This window comes from Staurois parvus, unplaced genomic scaffold, assembly GCF_062004578.1.
Source record: "Staurois parvus isolate SC_StPar_1 unplaced genomic scaffold, SC_StPar_1.0 ptg000947l, whole genome shotgun sequence".
NCBI lineage: Eukaryota > Metazoa > Chordata > Amphibia > Anura > Ranidae > Staurois > Staurois parvus.
Genome location: NW_028318743.1, coordinates 138,940 through 157,899, shown reverse-complemented (window position 1 = coordinate 157,899; position 18,960 = coordinate 138,940). Strand labels below are relative to the sequence as shown.

At 45.9% G+C, this 18,960-nt stretch overlaps 1 protein-coding gene across 1 annotated transcript in view; it reads right to left on the bottom strand.

The window, feature by feature from the left end:
* Nucleotides 1–18,960, bottom strand: part of KIF1C (kinesin family member 1C) — an 85,728-nt gene that overhangs the window by 53,198 nt on the left and 13,570 nt on the right. Inside the window, exon 2 of the mRNA XM_089656884.1 lies at nucleotides 13,495–14,053. The gene's annotated coding sequence lies outside the window, so the exon portion shown is untranslated. The remainder of the gene's footprint in view (nucleotides 1–13,494; nucleotides 14,054–18,960) is intronic.

Sequence of the window (18,960 nt, the reverse complement as noted above, 5' to 3'; positions counted from 1 at the left end):
ACCTTTCACATCAGAGGGCTCCCCCAATCACATCAGGCCTGCCTGCTCCAGGCAAAATCAAGATGCTAATCAAGAGCTAAATGGGTCCCAGAAAGCACCTCAGTGTGCAGCGGCACAGGTGTCCCCCACCCCATCAGAGTCACCTTTCACATCAGAGGGCACCACCAATCACATCAGGCCTGCCTGCTCCAGGGAAAATCAAGATGCTAATCCAGAGCTAAATGGGTCCCAGAAAGCACCTCAGTGTGCAGCGGCACAGAGCATGTGTCCCCCACCCCATCAAGGTCACCTTTCACATCGGAGGGCACCACCAATCACATCAGGCCTGCCTGCTCCAGGGAAAATCAAGATGCTAATCCAGAGCTAAATGGGTCCCAGAAAGCACCTCAGTGTGCAGCGGCACAGGTATCTCCCACCCCATCAGGGTCACCTTTCACATCAGAGGGCCCCCCATTCACATCAGGCCTGCCTGCTCCAGGGAAAATCAAGATGCTAATCCAGAGCTAAATGGGTCCCAGAAAGCACCCCAGAGTGAAGCGGCACAGAGCATGTGTCCCCCACCCCATCAAGGTCACCTTTCACATCGGAGGGCACCACCAATCACATCAGGCCTGCCTGCTCCAGGGAAAATCAAGATGCTAATCCAGAGCTAAATGGGTCCCAGAAAGCACCTCAGTGTGCAGCGGCACAGGTATCTCCCACCCCATCAGGGTCACCTTTCACATCAGAGGGCCCCCCATTCACATCAGGCCTGCCTGCTCCAGGGAAAATCAAGATGCTAATCCAGAGCTAAATGGGTCCCAGAAAGCACCCCAGAGTGAAGCGGCACAGAGCATGTGTCCCCCACCCCATCAAGGTCACCTTTCACATCGGAGGGCCCCCCCATTCACATCAGGCCCACCTTCACCATGGCAAATAAAGATGCTAATCCAGGGCTAAATGGGTCCCAGAAGGCACCCCAGTGTGCGGTGGCACAGATGTCCCCCACCCCATCAGGGTCACCTTTCACATCGGAGGGCCCCCCATTCACATCAGGCCCACCTTCACCATGGCAACTGAAGATGCTAATACCAGGGCTAAATGGGTTCCATGCTCGGAGCACCCACGGGGATCAAGAAAGCACCCCAGTGTGCATAGGCACCCTGGTTAAGAAATTCCAAAAGGTACAATCCAGAAAGTGACTGTGGTCACCCTAGGATATGAAGTGTGTTACTTGGGAGGACCAGTGGGTGAAAAAGAAAAAAATCCAGGAAAACTAATGCAACCATCACATCTTAGAACCAGTAAGCTGTGATATATTTTACATTACTTTCCTTATGCACTTGAACTTACATAGGCAAAAGATCCAGGGCTCAGCGCAGACTTTGACCTTCAGGAAAGGCCCTCTTATTCAATTTGGCCCCTTCCATAAATGCATAAAAAAGGGGCAAAAAAAAAAACCGGTTGGGGGGGGGGGGGTGAATAGATAATATACATCTTTCCCTGGCTTCTTTAACGCAGGGGGTGACGCCATCCTCCTCCTGACAAGATCCCCGCGAATGCTGAGTAACCCAAATCTTCTGAAAGACACTTATGGAGGATCATCTTCTTGCAAGGTTTGGGCCACCTGGCATACTCCACATTTTTGGCCAGAGGAGGACGTCACCCTCTCACCCTCACGTAGGTGCTGTGGTAGGAAGCCGGGGAAATAAAAGTATATTGTCTAATTTTTGAGTCCCCAAAAGGTATTTTTTTTTTTTTTACCAGTTTTTAGTTTTAAGGAGGGGGATGGGGGCACTTTGAGTAAGCAGACCTGGTCTCCGAGGTGCAAGGTTCACTTTCCACAGACGGGTGTCCTATGCAGCCTACTACATTACAACACGTGCTATTCCGACCCGCTTTCCCTGCAATACAAATACAGGTCAACAGAGCCGGCTGCATTTAACCCCTTCCAGTCCGGACACTTTCCCCCCCTTCCAGTCCAGGCCAATTTTCAGCTTTCAGCGCTGTCACACTTTGAATGACAATTGCGCGGTCATGCAACACTGTACCCATATGAATTTTTTAGCATTATTTTGATGGTATTTATTCACCTCTGAGATTTTTATTTCTTTTGCTATATAAAATAAAAATGTCCAAAAAGTTTGAAAAAAAGTGTTTTTTGCAAATAAATATTTCATCATAAATCTTGTCCAAAATTTATTCCGTTATCTTTTTAGTAAAAAAAAAAAAACAAAAAAAACCCAAATTAGTGTATAACCAAAAATTTAAAAAAAAAAATTTTTACATTAATTTTATTTTTTTTATATTATATTATTAATGTTTTTTTTTCTACATACTGTCACCCTAGCAGTACAGTCACCATGGTGACACTATACTACTTGTGGGGGGGGACTAAGATTGTTTTTTTTTTTACACCGATTGCTTTTACACCCATAAAGGCTGTAAAAGCAATCATTTCTCCTCCTCTCTGGCTGCATTCTTGCAGCCATTGAGAAATACTGTGTGAGCTGTGATTGGTCACAGCTTGTCACATGGTACAAGGCTGTTGTGAATAGCCCTGTACCATGTGACCTCTGTGATCATTCACAGATTTCACACGTAGTAAGGAATGATGTCATAAGTGACATCTTGCTTACTACTCTGCATGTGATCACTGATTGGCCAATCAGTGATCACATGATCGGGACCTCGCACAGAAGTCCCGTACGACGATCGGTGTTCCACTGTGTCCGGAGGACACAGCGGGCACTGGATCGCGGTGCTGCGCGCTCCCAGGGAGCGCCAGAATGGCGGGCGCCGTTTATGAATGACAACTCGCCCCTGCACTGCCACCGTCTGGCCGTTTATATACAGCAGCCGGGCGGAAAGTGGTTAAAAGGAACCCAAATCAAGGTAAGGTGAAACGCAGCATAAGAGCCATCATTCACACTGCAACATCGAAGAAAAATGGATATCTGCTGATCTGCATTTCAAACCCACATTGAACGCAGGTGGTTACAGCAATTTTCCAGCAAAAAAAAAAAAATGCACAATGTATTTAAGCCCCCAAAAAATTATTTTCTTTAGCTGTGGATGTGCGAGTGTGGAAGGGTCGGATCTTTTGTCAGGTTTTTATTGCTGCCTATAGGAGTCCCCACTGGGTAGACATTCTCAGTATTTGCCTTGTTGTCCATTCTTACCGAGACGGCCAGTGACAACAAATCCAAAATGTTTAGTTGTTACCAGAAAGTAAGGGAAGATTTTCCAATGGGGACACCTGTTTCGGTGACAACTAAGGGGGGGATTTCTCCTCACTTCCTGTGGTGTCTGTAGGGCAGGTAACAGGCACATTAGGAGAAATAATCCCAATTGAACACACAATAAACAAAAAACACACCACCACACACACACACCACCACACCACGAGTTCTAACCCTTGTTTAGGCTATCCAAAACAGGAACCAAAGTTTAGATTTTGTCTCTTAACAGGAACAGAAAAGAAATGTGGGCAGGTAAACACAGTGATACCGTATTTTTGCTCCATAAGACGCACCTAGGTTTTAGAGGCAGAAAACAGGAAAAAAAATTTCTGAACTACTGGACTGCGGACACAGCACAGGAGATGACCAGAGACTGCGGACACAGCACAGGGGATGACCAGAGACTGCGGACACAGCTCAGGGGATGACCAGAGACTGCGGACACAGCTCAGGGGATGACCAGAGACTGCGGACACAGCTCAGGGGATGACCAGAGACTGCGGACACAGCTCAGGGGATGACCAGAGACTGCGGACACAGCTCAGGGGATGACCAGAGACTGCGGACACAGCTCAGGGGATGACCAGAGACTGCGGACACAGCTCAGGGGATGACCAGAGACTGCGGACACAGCTCAGGGGATGACCAGAGACTGCGGACACAGCTCAGGGGATGACCAGAGACTGCGGACACAGCTCAGGGGATGACCAGAGACTGCGGACACAGCTCAGGGGATGACCAGAGACTGCGGACACAGCTCAGGGGATGACCAGAGACTGCGGACACAGCTCAGGGGATGACCAGAGACTGCGGACACAGCTCAGGGGATGACCAGAGACTGCGGACACAGCTCAGGGGATGACCAGAGACTGCGGACACAGCTCAGGGGATGACCAGAGACTGCGGACACAGCTCAGGGGATGACCAGAGACTGCGGACACAGCTCAGGGGATGACCAGAGACTGCGGACACAGCTCAGGGGATGACCAGAGACTGCGGACACAGCTCAGGGGATGACCAGAGACTGCGGACACAGCTCAGGGGATGACCAGAGACTGCGGACACAGCTCAGGGGATGACCAGAGACTGCGGACACAGCTCAGGGGATGACCAGAGACTGCGGACACAGCTCAGGGGATGACCAGAGACTGCGGACACAGCTCAGGGGATGACCAGAGACTGCGGACACAGCTCAGGGGATGACCAGAGACTGCGGACACAGCTCAGGGGATGACCAGAGACTGCGGACACAGCTCAGGGGATGACCAGAGACTGCGGACACAGTTCAGGGGATGACCAGAGACTGCGGACACAGTTCAGGGGATGACCAGAGACTGCGGACACAGTTCAGGGGATGACCAGAGACTGCGGACACAGTTCAGGGGATGACCAGAGACTGCGGACACAGTTCAGGGGATGACCAGAGACTGCGGACACAGTTCAGGGGATGACCAGAGACTGCGGACACAGTTCAGGGGATGACCAGAGACTGCGGACACAGTACAGGGGATGACCAGAGACTGCGGACAGCACAGGGATGACCAGAGACTGCGGACAGCACAGGGATGACCAGAGACTGCGGACAGCACAGGGATGACCAGAGACTGCGGACAGCACAGGGATGACCAGAGACTGCGGACAGCACAGGGATGACCAGAGACTGCGGACAGCACAGGGATGACCAGAGACTGCGGACAGCACAGGGATGACCAGAGACTGCGGACAGCACAGATGACTGCTGACCTTTGGGGAGGTGGGGAGCGGGTACCTGAATTTGACAGGTACCCGCTCTTACTTCCGCAGAGTTTTTGTTTGATCTTACCTGATCCTCGATCCAGCCGCGTTCTGTCTTCCCGGCTTCTGTAATGGCGCTCGGCATGACAGCCGGGTGCCCAGTGCGCATGAGCGAGAAGCACTTGCGCTTTGTGATTGGTCCGGTGGCTTCTGGGATCTGTCATGTGTCCCAGGTACCGCCTTACCATTCACAAAAAGCACCGCTTCTTGCGCATGTGCACTGGGCACTTGGCTGTCATGCCCACACTACAGAAGCCGGAAGACAGCGCGCCGCTGGATAGAGGAACAGGTAAGATCAAAGAACAAAGAAGTAAGAGTGGGTACCTGTCAAATTCAGGTACCCGCTCCCCCCCCTCCCCAAAGGTCAGCAGTCATCTCCATAATGTCCCGCTGCAGAGCTGAGCGGCCGGCCCGGTATTCTGACACGGCCGCGGTGGAAATACCGGACCGGCCGCTCCATAAGACGCACTGACATTTTCCCCCCTTTTTTGGGGGGAAAAAAAGTGCGTCTTATGTAGCGAAAAATACGGTAGTTTACTATATGAGCATACAGCAAAGTCTTCCTCTAAGGCAGTGGTTCTCAACCTGGGGGTCGAACGACCCTTCCACAGGGGTCCCCTAAGACCATCAGAAAACACATATTTCTGATGTGTAAAGAGCAGCTACTGTGTAGAAAACAGCTGCTGTGTTGAAAGCAGCTACTCTGTTAAAAGCAGCTACTGTGTTGAAAGCAGCAGTATTGGAGGTAAAACTACACTTCATGAATTATAATTACTGGGTAAATAATTTTATGGTTGGGGGGTCACCACAACATGAGGAACTGTATTAAAGGGTCCCGGCATTAGGAAGGTTGAGAACCACTGATCTAAGGCCTCATACATGCGGGCACATAACCTGCAGGCGTAGTTCCTGGGCTACCCATAGTAATGAATGGCTGTACACGGATAAACACCGCACATGCGCAAAGCCATGCGCTGGCATAAACCCCGGAATGTGGCTTGTGTGCGTCCAGGGATTCACACGCGTGCACTGCATGTACAGCCACACATTGATATGGACATCTGTCGGCAGACGCGGTGTCTCCCAGGTGCGGAAACACGCCGATAACTTACATTTCATGGTTTCCCGTGCCCGGTATGCGATCTCAAGCGGTATGTGCCGGGTGGGAATGCACCTTATGGTTCACTGACCTTACAAACATGCTCCTCTCCATCACCGGACAATGCAGGTTCTCCCCCTCGCTCGCTCTGCACTCCTAGGCATCCTCTTCGGTCAATGGGTGGCTACTAATGATGTGCACAGGAGGAGCTACATCGTCCCCAACACCAGACCCATCCCCAGCACCTTCCTCTATGGCAGTGCATGCGCCATAGACAAATACTCACTAAATAAGTTGCTTAATGAAGAGAAAGTCGTTTTTTTCAGCAGAGGAGTCCTTTGTATGCCAAAAATCCAAACTTAGAATTTTTTTTTTTGGTACTTTTTGCAACATTAATCCACTTTAATGTAGAAAGAAAAAAATAAAACCTCCCTCTGCTCAGACACGGCACTGACACAAGTTAGAGGGATTAAAGTCAACGATTACCTCCAAATCACTGAGCACAAAGGCGGACAGATGTGGACCGGTTGTTCTTGTTCTCGCGGATTAAGGAATTAGTGCCGTTTATGGTGATACAGGGCAATTAATAAATTTTTATGAGGATGCTGTGCATAATTCCCAGAAGTGATAAAGCCTTCACGTGGCAAACATATCACACAGAACACTACGAGGAGGAGATTTCCAGCCTTCTCAAAAGCAGATACTGGAACCTTCCAACGAAGGGGAAAGCAACAATGTCCCTGCAAAGGGCTCCTCAACACCCATATACGGACGGGCCTTACCTGCCCTCCCTTGCAGTTCCACCGTAGTGATAATACCACGTACTTCTTGGTATAGAGCCGTGGTCTCCAAACTGCAACCCTTTGCCTACCTATATCCAGACCTTGGGGCACTATTCCTCCCACTGCCAACGACGGGGCACAGTTCCTCCCACTGCCACAGTTTGGGAACCACTGGTGTAGAGCATTTATGTTTTGTTCCCTGGAATTCACTCTTGGAGCCTGTGCATAATTACGGGGGCAGTTTTCAAGGATCTAAGAGATGCCAGAAAAAGGAATATGGAAGATTGGGGTGACAGTATTAGTCACGTAACTATCATTCTGGGAAGAACTTCTGATTTCCCATTCATGTGCCACCCCTTTCCATGTCTACAGCCTTTTGTGAACAAATTCCGAGAAACCACCTCGAAAATGCTCTACACATGCATGAGACTTGACGTCAACAGTGGCAGGCCACCTATGCCCGGAAGGCAAGTAGATACCAGTATCAAACATGGCACCAGTGTCCAAGAAGGGGAGAGGTGGATTTGTAAGCGGTATGTTAAGCACACAGTGTAGTTGCTACTTTTTGGAAAGTTGTCTTTATATACAATTTTTATTTTATTGGATACTTACAATTCCACTTTCACATATATACCAAATAGTAAAAGGTTAAAAAGGAAGCAAGTGGCCGTGCCCATTTGAGGCTGTCAACTTGTACGCCCTTAAACATCTGCCTCTCCAGGTTTTATCCTAGTTATGAGAGTACATTATAATTAGCAAGTCTTCTCTCTATAAATAGTTATGTGGAAGACAGGGTGAGTACGAGTAACAAAAAAACAGGCAGCTGCATGTGGCTGCAGAGACCCATCACCAGGATAAAGCCCACAATATTGATCCCCATCACCCCAAGCACCCTTGGAAGGGCAAAAAGTCTTATAAACCCGAAAAATCACATTTCATCGGATCTCACTGAATGACCACAAAAGGTTCACAAACCTGACAAACCCCATTTCCCAGTGGGACAGTAGAGGGTCAATAAACCAATATTACCCTTTCTCCAGGGGCTTAGATGCTTGCAGAGGCTCATAACCAGGATAGTGCATGCTCCACTTGGCCTCAACAGTTCACAAACCCAATAAACTTTCATCCCAAACCTCCTTGAATGGGCCAAGAGACTTAAGAACCCAATAAATCCTATTCCATCACACTTCGCTGAACCATCAGAAACCTGATAAACCCCATTTTCCTAAGCCTCAGACAGTAAATTATAGAACCAATACAGTTCATTATGTAGAGCCCTCAATAGCTGCAATGGTCAATAGCTGGGATAAAGCTATTATATAAACACCTATTATTCAATGCCTCCTCAGATGCGCAAACAATTTCCACAGAACTCCCTGATCACTGAATGACCACAAACCAGATAAACTCCATTTTCACCAGCCTCATTGGACACAAAAGGGCTGTTAAACCAATACTGCACATTCACCAGAGCCTTAGATGGCTGCAGAGACCCAAGACAGGGGTAAAACCTACTCAGTTAGGCATCAGAAGTTCATAAACCCAACACCTATCAACCCAAGGCCCATTCGATGGGCAAAAAGACTTATGTGCACAAAGAATCCCATTCCTTCAGACCTCACTGAATAACCACCGGAGGTTCCCAAACCCAATAAATCCCATCTTCCCCAGCCCCATTGGACAGTAGAGGGTTGTTACACCAATACTGCCCATTATATAGAGCCTTAGATGGCTGCATAGTCCCAAAATTAGGATAAAGATCACTCTTTTTGGCCTGTTCATAAACCAAACAAACACCTATTACTCCAAGCCTCCTCAGATGGGTAAAGAGACCTACAAACTCAAAAAACATAACATTTTCCTCAGACCTCACTGAATGACCAAAGAGGCTGACAAACATTTTCTTTAGCCTCATTGGACAGTAAAGGGTTGTTAAACCAATACTGCCCATTCACCAGAGCCTTAGATGGCTGCAAAGGCCCACGATAAAAAGGTAAAGCCTGCTCTATTAGGCCTCAGCAGTTTAAACACCCAACACCTATCAACCCAAATCTCGCTGGATAGGCAAAAAAAGACTCACGAACCCAATAAAACCTAACTCTCAGACCTCATTGAATGACCAGAGGTTCACAAATCTAATATGTCTCATTTTCCCCAGCCTCATTGGACAGTAAATGTTTGGTAAACCAATACTGTCCATTCTTTAGAGCAGCATTGTCCAGCCGGGGTTCCATGGAATCCTAGTGTCTCTCAAGATGTTACTTGAGCAATCAGCAATTTCTGCCTCTCAGATAAGTTCCCACTGACACCACTGATCTTATTAGCACTCTGTAAGGGGTAATTCTTCCCAATGACAAGTTAAAAATGAGCATTCTTCCCAATGATCATCACACTAAAGTATCACGAGTTGTAGATACAGTATAGGAATTTTAGCAGGGGTTCCCTGAGACTGAAAAGGTGTTTCAAAGGTTCCTCTCTGCTGAAAAGGTTGAGAAAAGCTGCTTTAGAGCCTTAGATGGAAGAACAGATTCATAACCAGGATATAACACCACTAGATTTGGTCTCAGCAGTTAATAAACCAAATTAACACTCATAAATAGTGGTGCACTGCAATGAAAACTCTGGTGCCGAAAAAGAAAATTCAGGATGCACTTGGCCGCAAACCGGAATGGGCATTTTTTTAAAAAATTAATATATATTTTTTTGAAAAAGAAAAAAAAAAAAAAAATACACTTTGGTTTTTGTTTTGTTTTTTTTAATCAAACAATATATACCCCAATTTGTTTGTAAGATATGAAAGAGGATGTTACAGCGAGTAAATAGATACCGAACATGTTACGCTTTAAAATTGCGCACGCTCGTTGAATGGCGGCAAACTACAGTACTTAAAAATCTCCATGGGTGACTGGATCAATTCCTGCTTACTGATCCAGAGTGTCACGATATGAGTTCTCTGCCAGCCCAGTTATTAATCCCCAGGTATTAATTCCTTGTTGCTAATCCCTCCTGGCCATAGGAAGAGCCTCCTCCAATTAGTATTCACTCCTGTGTGCCAAAGGCCCCTAGCTGTAATTAAGGCTCCCCCTCCACAAAAGGTCCCAAATTCAATTAGTGTATACATCCCTAATTAGTGCCTTACTTTTGTATTAATGTGTTTCCCCCACTGTTACACTGTTTGCAGCTGCAAATCCAATTATCCTGTTTCAGTGTCCAGCCTGTCCAACCAGTATTTTCTGTTTACAGCTACAAATTAAATTACTATAGTTCCATTCCTGTCCATTCTCTTCATCCCCTCCCTCCTAGATTGTAAGCTCGAAAGAGCAGGGCCCTCGAACCCCTCGTGTATCACATTGTATTGGTATTGTTCTGTCACATGTTCTGTCCCCCTTTGTAATGTACAGCGCTGAGCGAACTATTGGCGCTTTATAAATACTGTATAATAATAAATAATAATAATTGTCACCTGCTAATGACTCCCCCCCCCCCAACCTCTCATCCTGCTCAGGGGGCTTAAGAGGCCAGTATTGGTCTCTCTTGTTGAGCCATTCAGCTGGGCAACCACTGAGGGGTCCAGCTGGACTCTAGTGGCCCCCCGGCTCTGCCTGAGCCCCATTGGAGGAAGGGGGACCCCAGAAGCTACATCAGCCCTGCCTGAAACGCTATCAGCTTTGCCAGAGACTACCACATCAGCTCTGCCTGAGACCACCGCATCAGCTTTGCGTGAGTGTATGCTCTCCTTGTGCTGACTGCTTATGAACTGCCTCTTGGATTACAAATTGCTGTAGAGACTTTAACTTTGCCCACCGGGGCTGGATTACAAGTATTTTGGACTCTCTCTCCCTGCACTATTCCCCATTGAGTGACTGTTGTCTGTTTTAATAAAGCTTTAAGTGTTTGCCGTCTGCCTTGTGTGTCTTCGGCCGTCTTCGCTCCCCGCATCTTCAGTGTGGCCACCCAGCTTGCGGCCTCACAGCCGGGTGCCCACTGCGCATGCGCAAGAAGCACTGCGCTTTGTGAAAGTCCACAGTCTTCTAGGACCTGTCACATGTCCCACAAGACTATGGAGAGAGAGAGGGGGGAACAACTTCCGCTTCCGATCACCTTAGGCGATTGCTGCGGAAGTGGGAGCGGGCACTTGTCAAATTCGGGTACCCGCTCCCCAATGGTGCCAATCCTTAATGGGGAGCGGGGAGACAAAGGCTTAAAGCGGAACTTCCCCTTTTGGGTGGAGCCCCGCTTTAAATACACTACAATGCACGCGAGTTGTTAAGTTGGATTCGGGTGTCATTGGGAACGAATGGCGCTCGTGCTTATAAATAAACGATCCTGTTGCTTAGAACATGATGTAAGCGATGCTAAAAACAATCCCGTTATGCAATGTCTGTATATCAGCATCTACTACCTTGGAGTACACCGCGGGTCTCAGCTAACATTGTTTTGCCTGATGGGTTCTACTTGTACTATGAAACAATGTAATATTTATTTTATAATGTGAAAATAAAAACAATTTTTTATTTTTTTTTTTAAATAAATGTTTTTGAGGCCAACACTAAAACTAAAAAAACTTACACATTCCTGTCCTGGAAGGCACAAGTGTGAATTCTCACCTAGTTTGCATGTATTATATTATATTTGCCGTGCATTAAAGTGCTGCTCACAATAAATCAGACTGGAATGTACCGCGCTGTGCACAGTGCCAGGCATTGAGTTCATGGCAATGCAAAAATCTGAGTGTACCCTCAAATAAACCAATAAACCGCTGAACACCAATAAACCAATTTTTTTGTTATATCTGTTAAATACGTGAAAAAAAAAAAAATTATATATTTTTATATATATATATATATATATATATATATATATATATATATATATATATACACATACACATACACACACACACATCCATTAGAGGGAGGTGTTCTGTAGGACAATTACAGGGGTGACAACACTGCTACTCCACAGATACCGCATGGTGTGTGAGCGTTGTCACCCTAGGACAGGAAATGTCTTTCTGGCAAGATCACCAGAAAACAAAAACTCTTAACAAAAAGAAAACAAATGCAGCCACTGGTGACACCAATACAGTGATCAGATAGAATTCTGTAGGAAGGACACTGACTGGGAAGGGATATCATCTAGGGGCAATCAAGGGGGTTGTTAGCCTAACAGGTGTAATGTGTGTAATATAGTGGTGCACCGAAATTAAAATTCTTGTGCCAAAACCGGTACCGAAAATTCAGAATGCACGTGGCCAAAAACCGAAATATCTGAGTATGTGGGGGTGGGGAGGCTCCAATTTTTTTGTATATTTTCTGCTTTAAATGTATATTTATTTTAACTTATGGTTTTTGTTACCATCACATAGGGGACCAAGAGTCTCCTACGTGATAGCATATAAGTGACAGAACCTCTTTGTAGGGGGGAGGGGGCAGCGTGTGCAAGGAGGGGGCAGGAGAGGAGCAGTGTATACAGAGAGGCTCCCTCACTGGCTGTCGCTATAGGTCAGTGCCAGTTTTTAAATTTTTTCTTCACTATAGCATACAGAGAATGAGCTGTCACTTTTCCTGGAGCTAAAGGAAGCAAAGGGGTGGGTTCACTGGGTAATATCACTGGGTGACCCCGCCCCTTTGTTTCCTTTAGTCCTCCGAGAATGACAGCTCCTTCTCTGAGCTATATTAAAGGAAAAAAAAAAACAAACAAAAAAACGGTAATTACATTAAAAAAAAAGGCATGTTTTTAAACGTAATTACCTGGCTTTTGTTTCCCTTTACTATTGCTCAGAGAAGGAGCTGTCATTCTCGGAGGACTAAAGGAAACAAAGGGGCGGGGTTACCCAGTGCTATTACCCAGTGACCCCATCCCTTTGATTCCATTAGCTCCAGGGAGAGTGACAGCTCATTCTCTGAGCTATAGTGAACAAAAATTAAAAAGCCAGGTAATTACATTTAAATACCGGCACTGACATATAGGCAGCCAGTCACTGTATACACTTCTTCTCTCGTGCCTTTCTCCACCGCCCCATATCATCTGCAGTACAACCCTGTATCAGCTAAATCTTTCCTGTCGGCAAAATGCCGATAGGGCTATTTTCGGCAGATATGGTTCGGCGGCCGAAATTTCAGTGCATCCCTAGTGTAATATGTGCTGCTTGTACTTACAGATCTGGCTGTTTTTTCTCCCTGCTTTTCAAAGAGAAGAAAAAGCTAGATTGCTGTTCTGTTTACACAGAGTTCTGTATGTCAGCCAGCCAATCAACAAGTTTCAGATGAAATCATTGGCCGAAACCTGCTGACTAATTTGTGTTGTGTCTAATCACAGCACGGATGAGCAGGGGGGGGCTTGCGCATGCGTACCCCAAACCCAGAAGTCGTCCGTCAACGTACATGTAAGTTGCTGAGCCTGACCTTGCCACTCGCTCACGGTACATTTATTGTCAGCGGGTCGGCAAGTTTGTGTTTGAATACGAGTTTAATTATTGCAATTCCATTCTAGTCAATTAAAACTGAAGTTTAAGTATAAAAATAAAAAACACAAAAACACACACAAACAGCATTTTAGTGCCACTTGAGAAATAATATTCCAGACTACTTCTTACCTAAATTTACTTTTTAATGTCCGTAAGTTCTGTCTCACTCCATCCGAGGGTCCGAAAATCCAAACAATATATTCGGAGAACACGATTCTTCTGATATAAAAGAAATAATCCAGGAGACAATGATGCTCAACATCTGATGGAGAGGTCACCAGGGTCCTGATCACATGACAGCTAAGCAGGATATCCTTGGTGGAGATATGATGATGACTATAATGTGTGGATTATTCCGTGATGAGCCCAGGTGCCAAGAAAAACATATGCAGAGCAGGTGAAAGCCTTTCCGACAACCACCCACCCCCCCCTTCACGTTACAACCACATGGTATTTCCCAACACAAACGTGACACATGACCCGGCCGCCTGCTAAATCTGTCCTTCGTCACTTAGCACTGCTCGGCCCTCGTCCAGGATCCTGGGTCTTCGGTGTACAAAGAGCACTGCAGCTTCATGTATCCAGACAGAGATTGCAAACCAGGGATGAACTTCAAGAGTCTCCGAGATGTCGAGGAGGGAGAAATTAGATTTCCAAAACGAGTTTGCAGGTTTCTTATTAGGAGAATCTGTGTAAGCAAGAAGAACAGTTAGTACATTTTTATTAATGGCGCTCTTCAATAGGGATGAACTTGGGTTTGGAAGAAAGCGGTCACTTCCACCTGCTACCAACCGATGACAATGACCCAACAGAGTATGACCATATTGTGTCAATGATGTCACAAGTGACCTTTCCCTAGTTGCAGTTGACTGGGTGGCAATAGACAGGGAGTAACAGCTCCCTACGAGTTTGGTCCAAACCCAACCTGAAAGGAAGTTGTCACTCCCACCTAATGACATTGACCTAACACATTATGACCATATTGGGTCAATGATGTCACTAACAACCCCAACCCTGGTCATAGTTGATTGGGTGGCTGTCAACAGGAGTAACAGCTTCCTTTTGAGCATGGTCCAAACCCAGGAGAAAGCTGTCACTTCCACCCACTGCCAACCAATGACATTGACCCAATACAATATGGCCATATCGGGTCAAAGATGTCACAAGCAGCTCACCCTGGTTGTAGTAGACTGGAGTAACAGCTTCTTTACAAGTTTGGTCCAAACCCAACTTTGGACAAAAACTTGAAAGAAACAGTCATTTCCACCCACTAACATCCAATGACATTAAACCTAATATAGTATGGCCACATTGGATCAATGGTGTCATGAGCAACCCCACCCTGGTAACAGATGACTAAGTGGCAGTGGGCAAGAATAACAGCTTCTTTCCAAGCTTGGTCCAAACCCGGAAGAAAGCTGTCTCTTCCATCCAATGACATTGGCCTAATACAGTATGGCCATACTGGATCAATAATGTCATGAGCAACCCACCATGGTCGCAGTGGATTGGAGTAACAACTTCCTTCTGAGTTTGGTGCAAACACAAATTTGGACCAAACCTGGAAGAAAGCCATCACTGCACCCAAGGACACTGACCTAATACAGTACGGCCATATGGGTTAATGTAACTTGCAACCCCACCCTGGTTGCAGTGGACAGAAGTCACAGCTTCTGAGTTCGGGGCAAACGTAACTTTGGACCAAAACCAGAAGGAAGCAGTCACTCCAACCCACTGCCACCCAATGTCACTGACCTAACATGATCACGTGGCCATATTAGGTCAATGACAAGTATCCCAGACCCTTTGTGTACATGTAGCTACATGGTGGGGAATGCCCTGGCTGCAGTAGATTGGGTGGCAGTGGGCAGGAGTGACAGCTTCTCACCGGGTTCAGCCCAAACCCAAGTACATCCTACTCTTCAATAAAAGCATGTAATGCCAACCGTGGTGATTAATCAAAACATAAAACCTAGACTGAAAAATTATGGTCAAAATTAACCTGACCTGAACAGGTCCTCCTGCAGAGGTAGACAACCTTTGCACTCCAGCTGTGGTGAAACTACAAATCCCATCATGCGTCTAGAAGTCATGCCAGTGGCAGTCAGTCTTGCAATGCGTCATGGGAATTGTAGTTTCATTACACTGGAGTGAGGAGATTGCCAACTCCTGTCAAAACAGTGAAAGTGTAATCTACTTAGGTTGGTCATGAAATTCATCTTTGTGTCTTCCGGTTGGAGCCCCACAGATCCTAGGCCCAAGTTGTGCAGAAAGCCTCGACTCTTGGTCCAAGTCAAGATAAAAGTACAAATAAACTCTTTTAAGTTTAGAAAATAAGGGCCAAAAAACTCCTAATTTGTTTAATCTCTGTCCTTTAAAATGCACCTTTTCTCCTGTCCTTGGTGGTTTCAAAGCTGCTGCCCTCTGTTCCCCGATTGCGGGTGTCTCATTTAGCTGGCCAGGTGCTAAAAAGACACACCCGTGCACACACCTCTGTCCAGGACCTGAGCCAAGGCGTGCAGTTCTACAGACATTCACAGGTTCTGGCAAGCCCAAGACCAACATCAGCAGGAGCCTATTACTCTGCTGTCCTCAGTACTGTGGAACAGGGAAGTTTGGGGACCAGAACTGATCGTCCCCAGAGGCCGTGACAAGGACAGCAAGTATGTAATTGAGGAAAAAGGGGTAGCACATGTACTGGGACATGTTTTACCGTAATGCAGTGAATGCATGAAGGTATAAAACATTGAGCTTTTATCCACAGTCTCGATTTGGAATTGCAACCTCTACCTCTTCCCAAGGATCTGGTCCAGTGTTCTGCGAACACAACCTCTGTTAACCAGAAGTTAAGGCCTAGGACCGAAGATGCAATATGGCTCTACAAGGACCACTTTGAAGTAGTAAGTCAGCACTTTAGCACTGTAATTCCATTTCATGTGCCTACAAAGAATGTTCACTAAACCTGGTCAGATAAAGTTGGAGCATGGACCACTTGAAAGCCTGCGGGGCACTAGCTGACCATGGTAGACATCTGCTTCCCAAAGCCCCTCATGGAGGTGGTCAGGTGGACGAGTAGGACAGTCTGGTTTGGATTGCTCCTAGCAAATTCCTCTCTCTCCTCTTGAAGGCCTAGTGTCTCTTTTCAAAGTGTAAAATGTTTGTGGGCACACGTTTCTTCAACGGTCTTGTCATGTTCCCTTGCAACACCCATCTATCACCATAAACGAACCTTCAAGTGTCTGCTTGAAAGACTTGGAACATGAATATAACAGGAATATAAAAACACAAGACTTTTCAGCCTAAGGTCCCGCTAACCCACTTTCATAACACCCTACTGGACCTTCAAAGTTATGTTGAGCTTTAATATGGAACAGGAAGTTTTAGAAGATGGAAAGGTGTATTCACCATCCCCCGCCCTGATTTTCCCAAATCAAACCTTCGAAGAACTTGGTGTTCAAGAACCTATTGCAAGGTGCGTTTAATACAGTATATGGTATTATGTATAAAGTGAATGGAAAATACCATAAACAGCACTCTCAGCTCTCAAATACACTTCAATTAAATAAATAAATAAAAAAGACACCTTACAAATGTAATATATATATATATATATATATATATATATATATATATATATCAGAAAATCTGCCACCAAATAAAGTGCCAATATTGTGCCAAAAGAAATCTGAGGTTCTTGTTTTTTTTTTTTTTATTTCTTTTAGCACAATATTGGCACTTTATTTGGTGGCAGTTTTTCCTTTTTTATATATATATATATATATATATATATATATATATATATATATATATATATATATATATATATATACACACACACACACACACACACACACATTTGTTAATTTTTTGTTTTTATTTAAGTGCATTTGAGGGCTAAGAGCGCTGTTTATGGTATTTTCCATTCACTTTATACATTTTTTTAATTAGCTTAAAAATAGCGGCTCCAATAATTATTTATATTTAAAATATCCCATTTATGTGGTGCGATGCTATAGGTTATTTGATGGATTGATCTATATAGATATCTCCATTTTCCTTATACATAGAATTTATAGTATATGGTATTATCCTTGGGGCTGTAAAAAAAACAAAATAGACAATGCAATATAACTTCTTACCTCTGTATCCTTCTAGTGTGCTCGGAGAGCTGTCATTACAGACCAATATAGACAGACATTGCATTATTTTGTTTTTTTTGTTTTTTTTAATTTGTATTTCTGGCAGGAGGCTGTTACGCGAACTTCCCGCTGTTTTCTGTTTTGTAAAAGTGAAAGAACACAAAACCAGGCATCATTTAGCCATGCATGTTCAGGTGTGTGGAAATTTTTGAACAAAAAAAAAAAAATTTTTTTATATATATATACATACACACACACACACATATGTCCAGGGACTAAATCCATGCCTCAATTTACTTGTCCAGAAAAAAAATTTTTTTTTACCAAAACAATATTTAAATCTGAGGAACTTTTAGGAATGCCTGGGACTTTAACCACTTGCCTACCGGGCACTTATACCCCCTTCCTTACCAGGCCAATTTTCAGCTTTCAGCGCTGCCGCACTTTGATTGACAATTGCGCGGTCATGCAACATTGTACCCATATGAAATTTTGATCATTTTTTTCTCACAAATAGAGCTTTCTTTTGGTGGTATTTAATTGCCACTGGGCGCTTTACTTTTATAAAATTTTTCAAACAGGTATTTTTTCTCCTTCACTGATTTGCGTTGATGAGGCGGCACTGATGGGCACTGATAGGCGGCACTGATGGGCACTGATAGGCAGCACTAAAGGGCACTGATAGGCAGTACTAATGAGGTGGCACGGATAGGCGGCACTGATATGCGGCACTGATAGGTGACACTGATGATGGGTACTGATAGACGGCACTGACTGGCATCACTTCTGGGCACTGACTGGCGGCACTGACTGGCACAACCCCTGGGCACTGACTGGTGGCACTGACTGGCAGCACTGGTGGGTGGCACTGGTGGGTGGCACTGGTGGACGGCACTGGTGGGTGGGCACAGGTGGGTGGCACAGGTGGGGGCACTGCTGGGCACAGGTGGGGGCACTGCTGGGCACAGGTGGGGGGGGCTAGTGGGCGCACTGCTGATCGGAACTTGCGGGGGTCACTGCTGGGCACCGATCATCAGGGCACTGATCATCAGTGCCCTGATGATCGGTGCCGATCCCCGCTCTGACAACTGCCGGTTCTCGGCAGTACTTTCCTCACGATCTGACAGTGCAGCCGAGAACCGGCACTTGCATTTTCCTGTGATCAGCGTGTCATTGGACACCGCTGATCACGTGGTAAAAGGCCGGTGGGATCGGCCTTTCACCACATCACGTGATCAGCTGTGTCCGTAGGACACAGCGATCACGGAGATCGCCGGGTGCGCGCCCCCTGGGGCGCGCAGGAGAGCGCGTTCTGGGAGGACGTCATATGACGTCCACTCAGAACTGGCCGGCCGCGGTGAAGCCGTCTTTCGGCTATGCGCGGTCGGCAAGTGGTTAAAAAAAAAAAAAAAAAAAAAAAAAAAAAAAAAGCGGCTTTAAAATGTGACAAAACATT